Source organism: Nelumbo lutea, chromosome 1 (assembly GCF_056320005.1).
Source record: "Nelumbo lutea isolate HS-2025 chromosome 1, American lotus-T2T, whole genome shotgun sequence".
NCBI lineage: Eukaryota > Viridiplantae > Streptophyta > Magnoliopsida > Proteales > Nelumbonaceae > Nelumbo > Nelumbo lutea.
The window spans coordinates 136,241,089-136,260,569 of record NC_142684.1 but is presented as its reverse complement, the minus strand read 5'-3'; the positions used below and the strand labels follow the sequence as shown (position 1 = coordinate 136,260,569).

The following is a 19,481-nucleotide window of genomic DNA, read 5'->3' as shown; positions in this document are numbered from 1 at the left end:
ATATCTTTGTTTTAAGAATCAGTTTGTTTTCAAAATAGATGGTTTTAATTTGTTTTTAAAACTCGATCACAACAAAGAAAAACTATTCACATTAAAGAACACCCACCTAACCTGTGATGTTATATTGGAGTGAACAGGTGTACAGCTTACAATAAGAAGCTACGCAGTACCTACGTACCAGCCCAAGGAGTCAATGCCAATTACTGAATTTGTAAATCCGTGAAGCCCATAACTTTGCTTTGCTTTCGTACACAGATACGAAATACGAGCAAAAAACCCTCGAGCATCTTCAAACGAAGAAGTGACGGGCCCAATCCAATTTGTCCATGCTTGACACATTTATTCTTGCACCACCAAAGCAGTCAGCTTCCATGAAACCAGATTTTCTCCCCACATGTTCGACGAAACTCCGCATGCTGACACCAACTTGGTCAAATCGTGAAAGTGTTCCCTCTTATATCTCCGGTGTGTCGCGTGTGGAAGGACTTACCACTTCTATCTTGGTCAAGTGTCCAGCTCGTGATGATAAGCGTTAATCTGGTGTAACAGCCGGCTGATTCTAATTTCTTGTCTCCAGTCACAAGCTTTTCTGCAGACTGTGAATGTAGAAATTTCATCACTAATCAGCAATTCGATCGTTCATTCAATTTTCCAACTCATTTTACACTTCCATTTGCATATTTGATATCTGAAGACGGCAAGCCATTGCTTTTGTGTAATGGTAAAATCTCTGAGAGCAGCCACTTCGTGCAGAGAAAAAGGAAGAAAGGGCCAAAGGTCAAGTCCCCAGATCGCTGGGATTGGGTAATGGCGTTTACCTCTGCATAGTTGGCATCACCACTTGCACGTCAAATTCTTTTCGTCAACTGCTTTAGAATGGCATTCTCAGTTATCCATCTAAGCAAGAAATTGTTCTGTTTACTTATGGTTCTTGTGATTCTTCTATCTCTTACCGAGAACACTCTGGCTCGTCTGTTGTCTCAGCTCAAGGTTCCGGCCACTCAACAACAGAATTCATTTGGGTTCAACTACAGAGAAATTCAGGCAATGCTTCCGAAGTATGTTCCGGTGCCACCATCGGGGCCAAGTCCTGATCAAAATTGAGCTCAGTTCGACACAATTAGCCGTTAGACAATGGCGATATGGCATTGCTGGTTGCTTGATCCAGAAAATCAGCTATTCTGGTTCGGTGTCTTTATATCGGCTCATGTGATTCGAATCCGGCTCAAAGATTTTCTTTGTTTCATTTTCGTCATCATTATTGTGTAACCGGTAACCCAAACGGGTCAACCACATCAATAAAAGACTTACATGGTTTTGAGCAATGGAAATCTACTTAACATTTTTTGCCAAAGTCTTCAGTTGGTGCCTATTTTTTTTCTTTTTTTCCAATTTACATGATGTTGCTGCCAAATACGGACAACGTAATTTCTGGTGTTCGAGGCCGACGGGTCCAATCTGCTAAGAGAAAGAAGACATTAGAGGCTCCGGTAGTTATCCCAGGGGTGTAAAATCGGATAGTCAAGTTAGTCGAGAGATGTGAGGGGTCGGACCAAGCAAGAGAGGAAACTTAGAGCTTAAGTCTGCATGTGTTTACCTCAATGTGTAAGCCCATTTTATAGCCAGTTGTTAGACCATGTATGTCCTTAGCTCCAATCATATTGATGTATATATACAATTATTGTAAATAAACAAAAGTACATTATTGTTTCATGTTGATATTGATATGTTTTTGTGAAATTACCCCTTAAACTAGACACTTAAGAGACTGGTGTTAGTTTAGAATGTACTCAACCATTGGATAGACTTAGGGAGTTTATCCTGCCAATGATGAGACTGATATGCTACCAAAGAAATTGGGGCAGCTTGTCTCAACTGCTAGATTTAGAGCCAAAGCGCATGTAATGTGTGTTTGAATAAGACACTAAACCCAGACCATTTTCTAGTTATGCCCTATACCTTGGAGATTGATAGACAAAACTGGAATGTTACACATAACCCCTAAACTTGATTATGATACTACACTAGGTATTGGATTGGGTTGTCTTTGATATGCCAATCAGTGAGATCCATCAAGGGTCAAAACATGGTTATGTTAGGGCAGTATGAAAATTCACTTGAGTGGGTGATCATAATGATAGGATTGACCCCTTTGTCAGACTAAGTGAATGATAGAGCTCGCACCCTCTCTGATGGAAACCTAAACTGTGTTTGAGTTTTGGTTTTGCAATATATATATATTATGTTTTATGATAAATGTTTGCAAAATGTTTTAATTCTAATGATCCATCCGAACAAAGAGTGTGACACTGTACCTTACAGCTAGGGGAGAGATCTTTCCCTATCAGGCAGTGTTGTGATCATTATGGGCCGAGAGGTTAAGTGTAAGAGACCATTAAGGGTTGATTACCTAATGGGCTTTATCTCACTTAAGTCCCTTATCCTTGGGATTTATAGGATGACATAATTCAAAAATCATTTAAGTATAAATGTTGGGCCTGTATTGAGCCCATAGTGATGTGCTTAGGGGTTCATTATGTTTAGTAGTGAATTTGGCCAAGCCTTTTAACAGAGGTTATGCCAAACCCATGTGGACTTATGTGAGGTCATTATGGTGTCTCACGCCATACCAATCAGGCCTAAGTTGGCCATTCAACATCTTGGGTTGTGAACCTTTGAAAGAAATGGGCCTAAGGCCCATAATTAATAAGATTAAGTAAGTTGTCAATTTGTCATGTGCTCTAGGTTAAATCTGGGTTTGGAAATGGGTATGGAGCATCCATCCTCTTAACAGGATAAGGCTTATCTCTTGATAGTAAGGGTGTAAGCGGTATTCGAAAATCCGATTTCGATTTATCAAATATCGAATTCGGATAATTCAAATATCTAACCAATTGAATTCAAATATCCTATTCATACCGAATAATTAGTCGGATTTGAATTCGGATATGACCTGATTCGATTCAATAAATATCCAAATTCGATCAATTATTTAATTAAGTTATATAAATAATTTATATATTTATATACTTTATATCAATAAAATATTTATTTTATATATTTATTAATTATAAATTAATTAATCGAATCAAATATTTGAATATTTAACTGGATTCGAATTTGGATATTAATTTTCAACATCCGTTGGATATCGAATCGAATTTTCTAATCGGATTCGAATTCGGATATTGCTTGATCCGATTTGAATTCGATTCGTTTATACCCCTACTTGATTAATCTCCTAATTTGATTGTGAGAGTGCTCTATAAGGAGAAAAAAGAAGAAGAGGGCAAACCAGACTAAAACACCACTCTCTCTTGTTCTCTCTTCTTTTCTTTTGTCTTTCAAGAAACCCTAACTTGACCTAGGCTTTCAAGGACTCATAGAGATCAGTTTTCTTTTGATTTTTGCAGAAAAATTCAAAGGAATTTTAGGTTCACCTTCCCAATTCTATCCAAGCAATTGGGTTGCAGTTTTGCTAAAAATTGTTGCTGAATCAACTTCACCTATACACTACGCCATCTTCAATGGAGGCTGGTTTTGTGATTGATTTGGGTATGAACTTCCATCGTGGGATCTATGTTTGTGGTATCCCTATCAGGTATAAATTTCTCTCTTTGTTTGGTTTCAAATCTGGTCTAGTTCGGTTTAAGACCAGTCCAGAAAAATGCAAAATTTCAAAACATAGGAAATTCGATTCCAGAAGGATTAGAAAATCTTTGAAAATTTGCCCAGCCATCTAACATGGTTTGGCCATCCATATGAAGGATCCTAACCCTTCCAATAGGAGTTGCCTTAGAAGAGGGGTAATTGGGAATAGGTGGCATCGGTTGGTAGTCATTGATGATGGATGGCTAAGATGCATCCAGTCGGTGCCACGTGTCAAGATCCATGGGTCGGCCAAATATCCCTACATCACTTGCCCCCCACTCTCAAGGCTGTAGTGGCTAAGGTTGGTAGGCGAGTTGCATTGAGGCCTCAGCTTTAGCTGAAGAGAGTATGGTTGAGGTCTCGGTTTCGAAGCTCTTCTCAATAGCTATGTGGTGATTGCTCCTCCATCCACCCTTTGTGTTAGTAAAAGATCATTCCAGGCCGAGGGTGTGCGGCCGTGGCCCATACGTGTGGAGGCTATCCACATGCATTGCTCGTGCCCCCTACGGGTGTTGACGTCATTGTCATAGGTCCATACACTAGACGGGCATTGGGGTTAACTGATTGAAGTTGTGTGCGAGACGACACTTGGGGGGCGGGTCCAGTTCAACGTGTCCTTGAGTCTGAGTCGATGGGCAAACCGGTCTCATCTCTTGGCATCATTTCATCTCCCGAGGTCGGTCCACTCGTAGTCATTGGATCAATTGAACCTAAGCTGTACATTTTCCTTTAAGTAGGGGGTTGGTTGAGCAAGACTTCACCATTTGCTCGGAACCTTTAGTCTTAGAGCTACTGAGGACACTTTGGCTTTCCACAACTAATTTCTTAGACTTCTTTTCGCAAACAATTCTTAAGTAAATAACCTTCGTCCTTGACATGTCAGCCTCAAATTCTATGCTTGAAGTTTACAACCTTCACGATTGGAGAAGTCCTAGCAACACTCCTAGCAATGATGAGAGCAACTGTAATGACTTTGAGAGCTCCTTTCGAACGTCTAGCGTTTAGGTGTTAAGGGAAAGGGTTACGCCTCATGGGGCCGAGCGCAACTAGTAAAGTGCGGACTCTGCCAACGAGAGACTTGGCTCCACGCGGCCAAGGGCTAACGCCACTGTAAATGTTGTTGTGCTTCTTGAAGTGGTAGACGTGGAAGAGACCAAGGTACCCATGGTCAAGGATTGAGCCGAGGTGTGATGCTAGGGTGTTATCCCCACTTTAATATGGATAGCATCCTCGATAAGGAGCAAATTAAGGATTTGGCCAAGAAGTACTACATTCTAGGGGACAATGGGACACCTACTACTATCCCTGAGCTATCCTCATCAAGAACAACTTCCTGACGATGATTGTTCAGGATGTAATTATCTTCCAAGAAATGGGCATTTCGACTACAGAACAACTTTTGTTCTCCTAAGTCATAGAATAAGTAACCCACAGAACCTTTGGGGTAGCCTACAAATAGGCAACGGCTGGTCTTGGATTCCAATTTATTCGCACTCGTTCTTTTAACATGTGCTAGACAACCTCAAATCTTCAAGTGTCTTACACTTGGTTTCTTACTGGTCCAAAACTCATAAGGATTCTTCGAAACTGATTTGGTTGGAACCCAGTTCAGCATGTATATAACAATATCTAATGCGTAACCCCAAAGGGATGTGGGCAACTCTGAGTGTACGAGAAGTGATCAAACCATATCCAATAAAGTCCATGAATTCGTCAGAGAGATACTCGCCACCTCGATCCGATCAAAGGGTCTTAATTTCTCTCCCTAACTGCTTCTCGACCTCTTGTCTGAACTCTTTGAACTTTTCAAATGATTCAGACTTATGTTTCATTAGGTACACATAACCATATCGAGAGTAATCACCGATGAATGTTATGAAATAAATGTGCTAGTTATGTGTCCTAACACTCATGGGACCACATATATCAGTATGTATAAGGTCAAACGTGCATGTACATCTTTCAAGCTTACCATTAAATGGTCGTTTCGTCATCTTACCCTAAAGGCAAGGTTCACAAGTTGGAAGATCTTCTATAGCTAGAAAATCCAAAGGAACGTCCTTTACCAACCTTGTGATACGATCTATGTTAATATGGTCAAGTCGGTAATACCACAAGCACGTGGGACTAACTGTATCACGGGTTCTTTTCTTGGGGATGTCATTCAACGTAGTTTTGGCTATGTTAGTTTCCAGAGAAGGATGAAGAACATAGAGACCATTCTCAAGTTCTCTATATGTGAGGAATTTGTTATTTCTTTTAATAGTAATCGTATTACTAAAAAGAACAGAATATCCATCCGCAAACAATTTTGAAGCAGAAATCAAATTTCTTCTCAAATTCTGTACATAAAGACAATCTTTTAGTACAATGGTTCATTCTCTGAAAATTAACTCTACAATTCCTGTAGTTGTAGCTACAACACTTGTAGAAGTCCCCAAGTAAGAAGTCACTTCTCCATCACTCAGTCTTTTGCTTATCCTGAACCCCTACAGTGAGTTACACGCATGAGTCGAAGCCTTAGAGTCAATACACCAGGAAGCAAAAATTACCAACAAATTGGTTTCTATGACATAGGATTCGAAATTACCTTGTTTCTTGGATTCCAAGTACTGAGGACAGTTCATCTTCTAGTGGGTAGTTTGCTTGAAGAAGTGACAAGCATTTGATGCCCTGTCTTTCTTCTGCTTCTTAGACTTAACAGCTTTCTTCTGAGACTTTCTCTTTGCCTGCCTCTTCTTCTTGTCCGATTTGTTGTTTTCAAAAAGCATAGCAATGGGCTCATCCTTCTTAATTAGTTCCTCAACCCTCTACAACATATTGATGAGTTCCTGAATGCTAACATTTAGTTTATTCATGTTGTAGTTCATGATGAACTGATTGAAGGAAGGAGGTAAAGAGTTTAGGATGGCATCCACCTTCGTGACATGGTCAAGCCCGGATCCAAGAGCCTCAAGTTCATTAATATAACCCATCATCTTGAGACAATGGTCATGAACCTATTGGTTCTTGGACATCTGCGCGGTCATGAACTGTTTCAAGACCTTCTGCCGAGTAGAACGATTCTGCACTTCGTACATCATCCTCAAACTATCCAAGATATCCTTGGACAATTTGACCTGATCGAACTGTCGTTGTATTGGATTATCCAAGGAGGCTATGATGTAACAGCGGGCTAGGAAATTTTTCTCTTCCCATTCCTGGTAGTCCCTCCTACGTGCCTCAGAAGCCCTATCACCCGGATGTTCTAAGGCAGGATTCTTAACTACTTTGTCCATTTTTTCTGAAGTGAGGACCAACATAAGGTTACGGTACCAATTAGCATACTTTGGGCCCTTAAGTTTGTTGTCGTCCAACAGTTTAGTGAATTGTCTGTTTGCCATTTCTGATAAAAAGCAAACATTAGTCCACAACCTAATTTGATTCATGTTATCCACATAGATATGGCTTTTAATCTATGTTCCATTTTCATTTATTCATCTCTGAGACTTCCCTCCTATCTCAGCGACGAAGACTACGAATTATGTCTCTGGAAAATGTGGAAAATCACATACAGTGCATGGAACCAACTATTTCAGTTGCATAACCCCCCACCATTCTATGAAGGATCATATCCACTCATCGTATGAGCTTTCCCTTGGGCCTCTGTCAGACAAAGTTCATTGCCATTTTAGGTTAAACATTTCTGTCCAGTGAGTGCTCACCCATCATATTCATGAACGCCAAGGTACCGTGAGAGGGTCTTCTATTTTAGGATAGGCCCCTCCTGCATCAGTCTATGACGCCCCTATCATCTTATGAAACATTTCAATGGATCTAGTAGCAAATGGATAGTCCAATTTTATGGTGCATTTCCTCATTACTGAAGGACCCATCTTCATGCTAATGATGGAAGGCCTTTAGAGAGTTCATCATATGAATCTCCCTATCACATGCACCCATATTTCAGGAGGGAACAAAAGTTATGCCCTATTTTAATTTAAATCAAACTAAAGTGGCTCCCACTAACTTTCATAAAGCTAGATTTTGGTAAACTTTAAACGGCTAGGATTTCGCAAATTCCTCTTAGAGGAGGTGTCGGGCCCACCATGAAAGGAGGATTATCCAATAATCTTAAGGACACCATGGCAATGATGTGCATTTAGTCATGGTGTGTGCAAGAGTCACTATCGTATCAGCATGGGCCAAGTACTTATGGCCCATGAACGTTGCACATCATACATCCATACATCACATGTAGGGATAAAATTGATCCAATCAATTAATATCTATAAAACCCATTATTAGAGCCCAATTATTATCCATAATATTTTTGATTAATATTATTTAGGTATATGGGCTGAATAGTAAAGAGCAGTTCGGCCCATATAGCTTTTATGTAGTTAATGGGCTTAAGCAGTTTTAACACATTAAAATTAGGCTTTACAGGTGTGGGTCGAATTATGTCTTGCAATTAACTATCAATCCCTTGACCCAAGAGTAAAAATTAGGGCTTAGAACAGCCCCCACATCAAACCACAGATTCGGTCCAACCAGTTTGGTCCAATCCGGTTCGAATGGGTCTAGGGTTTGATTTTTAATTCAAGAATTAATTCAAGATTTGATATGAAATTAAATTACTGATTAAAGACAATCAAGAATCAATACTAGGGTTGTTCGTAGATTTTCTACCTGCAAAACAAATGTTAGATTACAGTTTGCAATTTCATAAACTGCAAATCGTAGATAACGAAACCCTAATATGTGAAATCTCCTCCTTCTACGCGATCAACTTCAAACTTGATTGAAATAAAATAGAAAAACCCTAATTTTCTATTAATATTACATCAAATCAAATTCCTATACATTCAGTCTAGAAAATTAAAAAAAAATTTAATTATAGACCAGAATGTAAAGAGTTACAAATCGCAGTTTTCCTGCGCCATTAAAGAATGCGATCTCCACCGTACGAACATCCCATAAATCAAGAAAAATATAAAGAACTACTCTAAATATAATTCAGATTTATAAAATTTAATTTCAGATCAACAACCCTTAATCTGGGAACCGATTTCCCAGAAAATCTCTTTTCTGCGCAAATCGGGTAGAATGCCTTCTGCCCATTTGCGTAGTTTCAGATCTGATCAATTTTGGTTCAAGATTTGAACCTGGCTCTGATACCACTTAAGGGATGATAGATCCATCATATGGATAGCAGAACCCTGCAGGTAGGTTGGGCGAAATTTCAAACATTTCTCTCTCTCCCATGTGGGAATCACATTCCCTATTTTAGTAAACTGCATTTTCAAGGATCAATCTTGAACCCTAAACCAGATCAGATCTGAAACCAAAAAGTAGGATAGGAAAATACCTGATACGAAAGTGTTCACGCTCAAGGAAAATGCCAAAGACTGTTCCCACTGAAGATGACACAGCGTAGGGTGGAGCAGAATCAGTAGGTGGTTCTTCAGCAAGAACCGAACTCTTCAACAAGAATTCGATGGAGGGTGAGTGAGCACGACTTCAGATTGGTTTTTCACCAAAAACTGATATCTAGAACTTTTCTTGATCGCTCCTATAGGTGGAGATCGAACTGGCAATGGCGGAAAAAATAGGAGGAGGCAAGAGCAGAAGATGGCGTCAGTCTAACTGGAGTTGTCTTCCCTCTTGAATCTGTAATATGATTGGGTGTAGTAGGGTTCGCCCTCCTCCTCTATTTATAGCCTTAAAGAGAGCTTCTCCTAGTCCCATTACGAGTTTCCCAATCCAAATCTCATTTGGATCTGGACTCTCTTTAAGAGATAAGGATACACACTTATCTTATCTACAAATAAAGATCAGCCCTCCTAATCTTTTTAGGAGTTTCTTAATCCAAATCATTATTTAGATCTAGACTCTTTGAGTGGATAGGGATAACTCCCTATCCTATCTGCTGATCTAAATCCCATAACCCCTCTTTAAATAATCATATTATACCAGTTTGAATTGGGCTTTAGGCCCATTAAGTTCATGTGCTCACATATCCTCCAAACTACTACCCAGTTGGGTATATTTGCATGGCATGGGACCCAAACATTGATCTAAACATCAACCACATGGGTTCAGCCTAGTCTCTGTTACAAAGCCTGGCCGAATTCACTGTAGGAGACAGTGAACCCCTGAGTCCATCACTATGGACTCTTAATGAGCCCAACATTTACACTAAATGGTCCCTGGGTCAAGCCACCTTATAAAAACCCAAAGACTGTGGGCAGATGCAAGATTAGCCCATCAGGTATTACCCTCAATGGTCTTACACTTAACCTCTCAGCCCATAATAATCAAACATTGCCCGACAAGAGAGGACTTCTCCCTCGGCTGCAAGGAACAGTGTTGCACTCTCTACTCACATGGATCCCGGGAATTAAAACATTTTGCAAATATTTTGAAACCATAATATATATATATATTTATCACTATATAAATACAAGTTTCAACGATTGAAATTGGGTTGTCAGCAGCTTTGGTTTCCATCAAAGAGAGTGCATCATCAATCATTCACTTTGTCCGACAAAGGGGTTGATCCTGTCTCTATGATCACCCACTTAGATGAATTCTCGGACTGTCCCAACATACCTAGGTTTTGACCCCCTCTAAGGATCTCACTAATTAGCATATCAAAGACAACCCAATCCGACACCTAGTGCAGTATCATAATCGAGTCTAGGGGTCAGGTGGAACATTCCAATTTTTCCCATCTATCTCCAAGGTCCAGGGCAATACTGGAATTTTGGTCCGGTTCAGGGTTTCAAGAAAACCCACACTACATGTACCTTAGGTCTCACCCTAGCAGCTGAGACAAGTCACCCCAACCAACTTGGCAGCACATCAATGTCAGCCTCGGCAGGATAAATCTCCCCAGATCTATCCAACAGCTGTGAAGATTCTAAACCAACACGAGTCTCATATGTGTCTAGTTTAAGGGTATTACACAAAAACACACCATAATAACATGAAGCAAATATGTACTTTATTCATTTACATTAAATGTCATAATGTACATCATTCTGACTGGAGCTAAGGGCATACACTGTCTAACACCTACGCCTGTATGGGCCACGGCCACACAACCTCAACCTAGAACGATCTTTACTGACATAGTCGACCTCGACGCCTGCCTTCACACACTCAAGGTGGTCATCTCATCTTATCACCTCACCATGAAGTTCCCTATGAAGTGTGGTGTAGGAGTAGTCAGGGGAAACCAAGCTACCAGACAATGCTACATTGCGGCACTAAAAGGAAAGAACAAACCCTACCACTAAGGGGCTCAACCTCAGGCGAACCGTTAGGCCGAGGCCAGTCGGAAGAGAACCTCATCTCGGTTCCCCTAGATAAGGCCAAACCTAAGAAAATGGTATAAGTCGGGTTTCACTTCCCTTAGGAAACACTTTCTGAATTGGTAAGCTTCCTCAAAGCCAATACCAGCATGTTTGCTTGGTCTATTGCTGATATGCTAGGAATTGACCCATCGGTCATTAATCACAGGTTGAGCGTGGACTTGACTTGTAGGCCTGATCAACAAAAGAATAGGAACTATGCACCGAAGCATCGAAAATCCATCAGAGGGGAGGTGACAAGCTACTCGGGGCAGACTTCATAAGAGAGGTAAACTGCCCTAAATGCCTATCTAACATGGTCATGGTTAAAAAAGCTAATGGGAAATGGCACATATGAATTGAATTCATAGATCTCAACAAGGCCTGTACCTATTAGTTGTGAACCAGGTGAACAGGGAACATGAGGTCAGGGAGCTAAATATGGTCAAATACTTAGCCAAGGTTCAATAGTTAACTGGTCACTTCCAGTACTTTGCTCTGCAGCAGGTCCCACGAGTCGAGAAAGCATGAGTTGATGCCTGTCAAAACTTGCAAGCTATTTGGGATCAGCCCTCGGTTGCACTGTGCACATTGATAAGTTAACACATCCCAACATTGAAGAGAGGCAAGTGTATCCCATCCAAGCTGAACCTTTCTGGATGGATCCCATTCTAGCATACTTGCAACATAAGCAGCTACCATCCGATAAGAATGAAGAAAGGAGAGTCCGATGGTAGTCAACATGGTATGACATACTTGAAGGCAAGTTGTACAGAAGATCCTTCACCCTATTCTATCTCAGATGCCTTCTCCAAGAGGAGGGTGAGTATGTGCTAAGAGAAATTTATGAAGGTATCTACGAAAATCATCTAGGGGGCGAGGCCCTGACACATAAAACACTCAAACAAGGATATTTCTGGCTGACCATCTAGAAGGAAGCTATTTAGTTGGTACAAAAGAGTGACCGATGCCAAAGGCACTCCAACATCCTCCATCATCCTACAATGACCTTCTTAGCCCTCAACAGCCCTTGGCCCTTTGCAAAATGGGGCATGAACCTCCTCGGACCTCTCCCCTTGGCCACAAGGAACAAGAGATACCTCATCGTGGTAGTAAACTATTTTACCAAATGGGTCAAAGTTGAGGCCTTGGCAACCATTACGGCTAAGAAGAAAGATTCAAAGCTTCTTTTGGAAGAATATCATTTGCGGATTTAGCATTCTATACATACTCGTCACCAACAACGGTCTATAGTTCGACGACTCCAAATTCAAAGAATGGTGTGGAAGCCGGGGAATAAGGCAACAATACACCTAGGTCGGTTACCCTCAAATTGACGGGCTAGTTGAAGTCACTAGTAGAACATCTTATACAAATTGAAGGCAAGGTTAGATAGAGCCGAAGGGCTTTGGGTGGATGAGTTGTACAACATTCTATGGACATACCGAACGATACCTCGGATTTCCACGGGAGAAACTCCCTTCAACTTGACATATGGGAAAGAGGTCGTCATCCCAATAAAGATTGTCCAGCCATTACTTCACACCGAGACATACTATGAAGCTAAGAACAATGAAGAGTTACGGAACAACTTTGACCTCTTGTAATGTGTCCGAGAGCAAGCCCAAATCAGGGTCGCGGCCTACTAGCAAAGAGTTGTAAGATATTATAACTCCTAAGTTAAAGAGAGTCACTTCAAGGAAGGTGACCTCGCCCTCAAAAAGGCCATGATTCCCGAGTCTAGCATTGGAAAACTTGGTCCAAACTAGGAAGGGCCCTACAAAATCAAGCAGATAGTAGGACCCGATACCTTTAGGCTAAAGTACATGGGTGGAAGGCCAATGCCTCATACTTGAAACTCTAAAAATCTCCGAATGTACTATCACTATAAGTGTAAATACCTTAATGGAAAATTGTAAATGAAAAGTGCAAGTTCCTCTCACTTCGGATCTTTCTTTGTGTAAATGTTCTCATCCCCTTCAGCCGCCATGACCCCTTGGCCAACCAATCGCAACATACAACATTTCTTAAGGTTATATGCTCAGATCAGACATTAGACCCCACGGCCAACCGACTGTAGCATACGACCTTCTTTAAGGTTATACACTTGAACCGGACGTTGGCACAAGGCACACAAGATTTTGTGAGTCATATGCCTAGTTGCCTTTTGACCTTCTTTAACTAAGGCAAGAGCTTTTGGGATCTCGACAACTGTTGATAAATGGCCGACAACCCCGGCCTCGGCCTCAAAGACCCTTAAAGAAGCGAGTCTTTTTGAAGGCCAAAGAGTCAACGTCGACCAATTACCTAAATAAAAAACACGATGAATGACGTACTAAGTAAACAAGCACTTCTCCACTAGGGCAACTACTCGTGGCCTTGGCCACAGAATCCCCCCAGAATGACACACTAAGAAAAGGGAATTTTTTCACTAAGCCAAAAAGTTTCAAGACCTCGACAACTATTATTGAGTGACTTATGACATCAACCTCGGCCTAAAGGACACTAATATGAAACTTCTTCACGAAAGGATAAGTAGATAACACTTTAGCAAAAGAGAAATACTTTATTTAAGGATTGTAAGTTTCTTAACAAAGATGCCTCTTCAGGTGGAGGCATCGACCCCTTGCACAAAAGAAGAAAAGAAGAGCATCTTTTGACAAGAAACTCAATTCCATTAACGTAAGTGTCTTTACAAAAAATGCCTCTTATGGTGGAGGCATCGACCCCTTACAGGAAGAAAAAGTATACAAGTTTTAGGGGCACGTAGGCCCAAACAAAAGAAAATTATCTATTGACCCCCTTCGGTTTGAGTAATGGCATTGACAGTCGATCTTTTGCTCGTCCCCAGTATATCCACTAACTGTTGAGCTTCAGTAGCGAATAGGTCCATCTGGTCGACATTGAAGCTTGGAAGAATCTCCGACACTTGGGCCTTGCAATTGTTGAAGCCCTCTAAGTAAGACTAGGAGGCAAAGGAGGTTAGGTTCATCTCGTGCTCCTCCGAGGCCTTATACTTTTTGACAGCCTTCGCGGCCGCCTCCTACAATTGCTTCTCTATCGACGCTAGCGAGGACTTTAGCTTATTCACGAGCTCACTCTTAGCAGCCACCTTATCCTCGACCTTTTTGTGACATTTGTGCTCATCACAGACCTGCCCCTCGAACTCTACCAATTGCTACCTTAGGCACTCGATCTCCTCTTGCGCCTATTGAAGCATCTAGATCAGCACCTCTACCTTGTCGTAGAGAGCAACCAAGCAGGAGACCATCTGCACAAAAAAGGGAAAAACATTGGTCATATTCCACCAAAAAGGCCTCAACCACATAACGGACTCGAGAAGTATGCGCATACCTCCGAGTTGTGCTACTGATAGCACCCTTCTCGGCGGCTCTCTTAGATGCCACGGCCTCCAACAACTTCGCTTTTCTGTTGTCGTCCATTTTTGCCAACAAGAGAAAACCAACATGTTAGAAAAGTGACCACGAAATTCAAGTAATGTTACAACTAGCAAACAACAGAAGTGCCCATACCGGGGGGGGGGGGGGGCAAGACTAAGGCCGGCCATCACTAAGGCCTCCTCCTTCACCTAGGGTTCGGCATGAATTATCCCACATAGCTAAAGCCGATTCATCATGGCCTTCTCTTCATCACTGCTATGTGGCACGATCCTCTCGGCCAATGTATCTGAGTTCCCCTAACCAGACCGAAATGACCAACCCTAGGGGCAACTAACAAAAAAGAATTTCTTCTTCCAATTATGGATGGGCATTGGGTTGTCCACCACCTTTCCTTGTCAGCCTTGGAAATACCACAAGCTTTCCTTGTCGGGGTGCTTCCATAATGCGAACAAACTCCGAAAAATGTTTAGAGTCAAAGCCACACCTCAGAGATGGGCCATCACCAACAAGGCCACTACCATCATAACGACATTGGGAGCAAGTTGGCTAAGGGTGAAGTTGTAGTGGTTCAAAATCTCGGGGATTAGGGAGTGTAGGGGAAAATACAACCCAAAGTGGAGGTAATGCTCGTGAATGCATACCTCCCCTTCAAGAGCAAGCCACCGCCGGTCAGCAACGTAGGGGAGCCAGTACTCTCATTAGCAGAGTCCCCACTCTGCTGGTCGTGCTCGGCCCTTGAGACATGACCCTCTCCCTCAACACTTGGACACTAGACGTCTGAGAGGAGCTCTTAGAGTCACTACTGTCACTCTCATCATTCCTAGGAGTGCTATTGGGAGTACTCCAGTCGGAAAGGTTGTAAGATTCGAGGCTGACATGTCGAGGATAGAGGTTATTTACCTAAGAATTGTTTATGAAATGAAGTCTAAGGAACTAGTTGTGGAAAGCTGAGGTGTCCTCAATAGCTCCAAGACTAAAGGTTTCAAGCAAATGGTGAAGTCTCGCTCAACCAACCCCCCTATTTAAAGGAAAATATATAGCCTAGATTCAATTGATCCAATGGCCACAAATTGACTGATCAAACAGCCCAAACCAATGGGCTTCATGTGGTATTGACCTCGGGAGACGAAATGACACCAAGAGATGAGGTCAGTTTGCCCATCGACTTCAGCTCAAGGGCACACCGAACTGGAACACCTCCCCCCGGTGTCATCTTGCAAATGGCTTCAATCAGTCAACCCTGACACCCATCCTGTGTATGGACCTATGACGGATGACATCAGCACCTATAGGGGCATGGGCAATGCACACAGGTAGCCTAGGCCCATACGGAGGAGTTGTTTCCACACAACCATTGAGAAGAGCTCCACAATCAAGGCCTCAACCATGCTTTCTTTGGCCAAAGCTGAGGCCTCAATGCAACTCACCTAACAACATCGACTGCTATGACCTCGAGAGTAAGGGGCAAGTGATGTAGGGATATTTGGCCGACCTGCAAATCTTGACATGTGGCATCAATCAGATGCATCATGGTCATCCATCATCAAGCACTACCAACCACCACCACCTACTCCGAACTACCCCTCTTCTAAGACAACTTCGGCTATTAAAGGGGTCACACATTGAGGTAAACACACACAGATTTAAGCTCTAAGTTTACTCTCTTGCTTGGTTCAACCCCTCACAGCTCTTAGCTAACTTGACCATCAGAGTTTAAGTTCCTAGGATAACTCTCGGGGTCTCTGATGTCTTCTTTCTCTCAATAAGTTGGACCCGTTGGCTACGGATACCAGAAATTACGTTGTTGCCTTCGACAATGTATTTGATAGCAACACGATATTTTGCATTAGATCGTTTCACAAGCATTCTATTTCAGAAGTGGGCCTTGATTCATAAGTGTTTTTGAAAAAACACAAAAGACATCGGGATGTAGGCTGACTTGGCATTTAAAGTGATTTGACTTAATATTATGGGGGAAAACTTTGGGTGTCTACAGGAATTCTTATTGCCTACCTATCAACCTCTGTATGACACGTGTCTAATTTGTTTCAATTTAATTCTTAACTAACAAATTTTTTTTGACGCCAGGAAGGCTTAACTAACAAACCTAAATTTGTTTGTTTGAAATAAAAGACATTTTTCATTTTATAAAACCTTTTCCGCATTTTTTTTTTCATTTTGCCCCATTCATCTCACCCATTTGCCCCTTTCTTCCTCATCTCCTTTTCAGCTCTTCCTCAACTCTCATCTGATCAACCACAATCGTTGTTGTCTAAATACATGACCATGAAAGTTTTTATTTGCTAAAATAAAATTTTATTTATTAAAAATGAATACGAAAATACAATAGGAGGGACAAATGACCAGATTATTTGCACCTATGATGAAAATAAAAAGCAGCTAATCGGATAGATGACCTAAAAGATCAAAGCCAAGATAGGGAAGAATTCAACCAAAAAACGAAAAAAAAAAAAATGAAAGCATTTCACAATTAAATTCAGAAGAGAAGTTAAGAAGAAAAAAAATCTCAGCCTGGATTTATGGAGAGGCACACCTTAAACCATACATGTTTCACTCAACAATATCTCAAACCATGTAAGAACTATTAACATAAGACGAATTGTAATATGATGCAGAGAGGGAGAAAAAAGTGATTAAAAAAAAGAGAGTTAGAAATGAGTTCAGACAGTTAAAGAGAAAGATCTTCCCAAGTTATTAGTCAACAATTTGAGTGGAGTTTTCTGTAGAAGGAACAATTGATACCTGAATTAATACTAGGCCAGGCCAGACACAGAGCAACCCAGAGGGAATTGCAAAGTCGATCTGCAACTCCAACACCACCTTTGAAGTCTGCAACTCCGACTAATGTCCCACTAAAGAGCTGAGGATCTAGTCATCAATCTCTTTCATTGCTAGAATGAGGTCAGGTGTTAAAGACCGTGGAAAACTCCGATCGAAGGTAGTGGCCAATCTGATGAGAGAGAGAGACAAAAGAACAACAAAGCAGGTAAGACTGTTTCATTAAGATATTTAAAAAACGAAATTGACTTGCGCTAGCCTTACTATTTCTCACAATTGATTAGACATTATCGGGCCGCTAAACATGGACGTAAAAATGTAAAATGATCATTTCACCCTTAAACTCAATCGTCAACCGGATGGAGGACGACGATGTTCTCTTCGCCTTCAGCTTTGATATTCTGAAAAAAGTGGGTGCTGCTAATGAGGACCACGACAACAAGTGTGAATCAGAGAATGACGGTGCTGACTGGTTTCGTTATGAGGTAGCTCTTCCTGGTCACAGCGGACGGAGAACGGAGGACTGACTGAAATATTCGAGCAGAAGGCCGACTGGTTTCGTTAAGATGCCGGCCGGTTTCGTTACGAGGCAGCTCTTCCCGGTCACAGCAGACGGAGGACGAAGGATTGACTGAAATGTGCATACAGAAGGCCGACTGGTTTCATTACGAGGAAACTATTCCCGGTCACAGCGGATGGAGGACGGAGGACTGACGCGTGCAGAAGACTGACTGGTTTCATTACGATGCCGACTGTTACGAGGCAGCTCGGCCTTCTGCACGCACGTTTCAGTCAGTCGTGCCTAGAGGACAGGCCAGATGCAACAGAGCGAAGCGATGACCCGAGAGCTGATTCCCCACACGCAAGGGGACAAGAGACGGCCATCTCGAATCACATCACGACCTACAGGAAACACCGGTGAGACCTGCGAAGGCAACCCGATTGGGAGTCAGAGGATCCATAGTACCTGCAGCCTCCCGTTTGTTGATGCTTTCAATTACTCCATGTGACCTTGAGAGAAGTAGAAAACCCTCTCGTTCGTCTGAGGAATGTTAATGGCAGCTATCTCCACATGCCACGAAACCAGTTGCCGAAGCTCCCAGTATATAGTTGCGAAATCGCTGAGACAGGGGCTTCTTTGTTCGCTGACTCCTGAGTTCAAATGCTTGGTGACAAAGTCAAATTGCTTCCATTTAACAATCAGAGAGAGATAGCATTAGATTGATAAGAAAGTGGGGGTAAGGGATCTCTTTTCTGCAACGGAAAAAAAGCAGAGCAAATTTGACTCGGCACAACCTAACGTGCTCTATGAGGAAGTGAATCAGAATCCGCAGCTATTGAAGCCAGTCTTCTTGGCTTTCGCTTTCCCGGGATCTCTCCTGTTGCTGGAATAACTGGTGTTGATGGAATAGAAGTTACCGCTGCAAATCTGATTCGGTCTCTCCGTCAGCCATTAGTATATCTCGATTAGCAGCCTCTCATTTCTTCGTGAGCCATCAGTATATCTCGATCAGCAGCCGCTCGTTTCTCCGTCAGCCATCAAAATCCAGATTTGCTCCTCCCAGGATTACCCCTACACAGCTACACGACTCTAGAGGGAAAAATAAAGAGAGGTAAGGGAAAAGAGACCGGAACTATGAGAAAGAAGGGGTTGCCGGTCAGAGGAAGGGGATAAGGGAGGGAGGTAATATTGTGTTTTAAAAGAATTTTAAACTATCACATCGATGGAATACCAACGGATGTCAATTGTTAGAAAGAAGTAGTATTTTTTAAATAGTAAGGGTATACTTATTCAATTAGCTAATTTAAAAAGGTAGTTTAAGAAATTTATCCTAAAACAAATATTAAGATAAATTATTTTCATTTGTTATAAGAATCATTTAGTTTTTAGCTCTGGTTAGATTATAATGGTCTTAAACTGTTAGACATGCGTTATATTGTTGATAGGCAACAGTAATAAATGTTTTCTCATATTATGGGGGCGTTCTTTTTTTGAAATTTGAAAAAGAGAAAAATTGGTCAATAAGATTTTGATTCCCATTGACTAAGAGACCCATGTTCTTTTTTCAGATTTATTATGGATCAATTGAAGTTTATGTTCTAGGTATCACTTACCCGAGTAAGTACTATCCATCTCCTAGGTGGATAAATAACTTTCCCACTTGAGGGGAAAGTTACCAACACTTAATGGGACAAAAATGCCCCTTTTAATGTTAGATTTGTATGGCTAACATAGTCATTGCCTTATTTACATGGGAAATAAAAAAACATGGATAAATGCATTTACCTGGGC

The 19,481-nt window shown here is 41.6% G+C and overlaps 2 long non-coding RNA genes across 3 annotated transcripts; one reads left to right on the top strand and one right to left on the bottom strand.

The window, feature by feature from the left end:
• The first annotated feature begins 371 nt into the window (after window positions 1–371).
• LOC148877794 (uncharacterized) lies at window positions 372–1,318 on the top strand. Its single transcript, XR_016099090.1, has 2 exons — window positions 372–804; window positions 985–1,318. It is a non-coding gene; the product is annotated as an uncharacterized LOC148877794 (long non-coding RNA).
• LOC148877793 (uncharacterized) lies at window positions 798–18,901 on the bottom strand. 2 transcript variants are annotated; one of them, XR_016099085.1, is made up of 4 exons: window positions 17,453–18,901; window positions 17,153–17,360; window positions 14,343–14,417; window positions 13,643–14,259 (listed from the first exon to the last, which is right to left on the bottom strand). It is a non-coding gene; the product is annotated as an uncharacterized LOC148877793 (long non-coding RNA). The 2 variants fall into 2 exon arrangements; XR_016099087.1 differs by lacking the exons at window positions 13,643–14,259; window positions 14,343–14,417 and adding an exon at window positions 798–1,458.
• Between the last annotated feature and the right edge of the window lie 580 nt (window positions 18,902–19,481).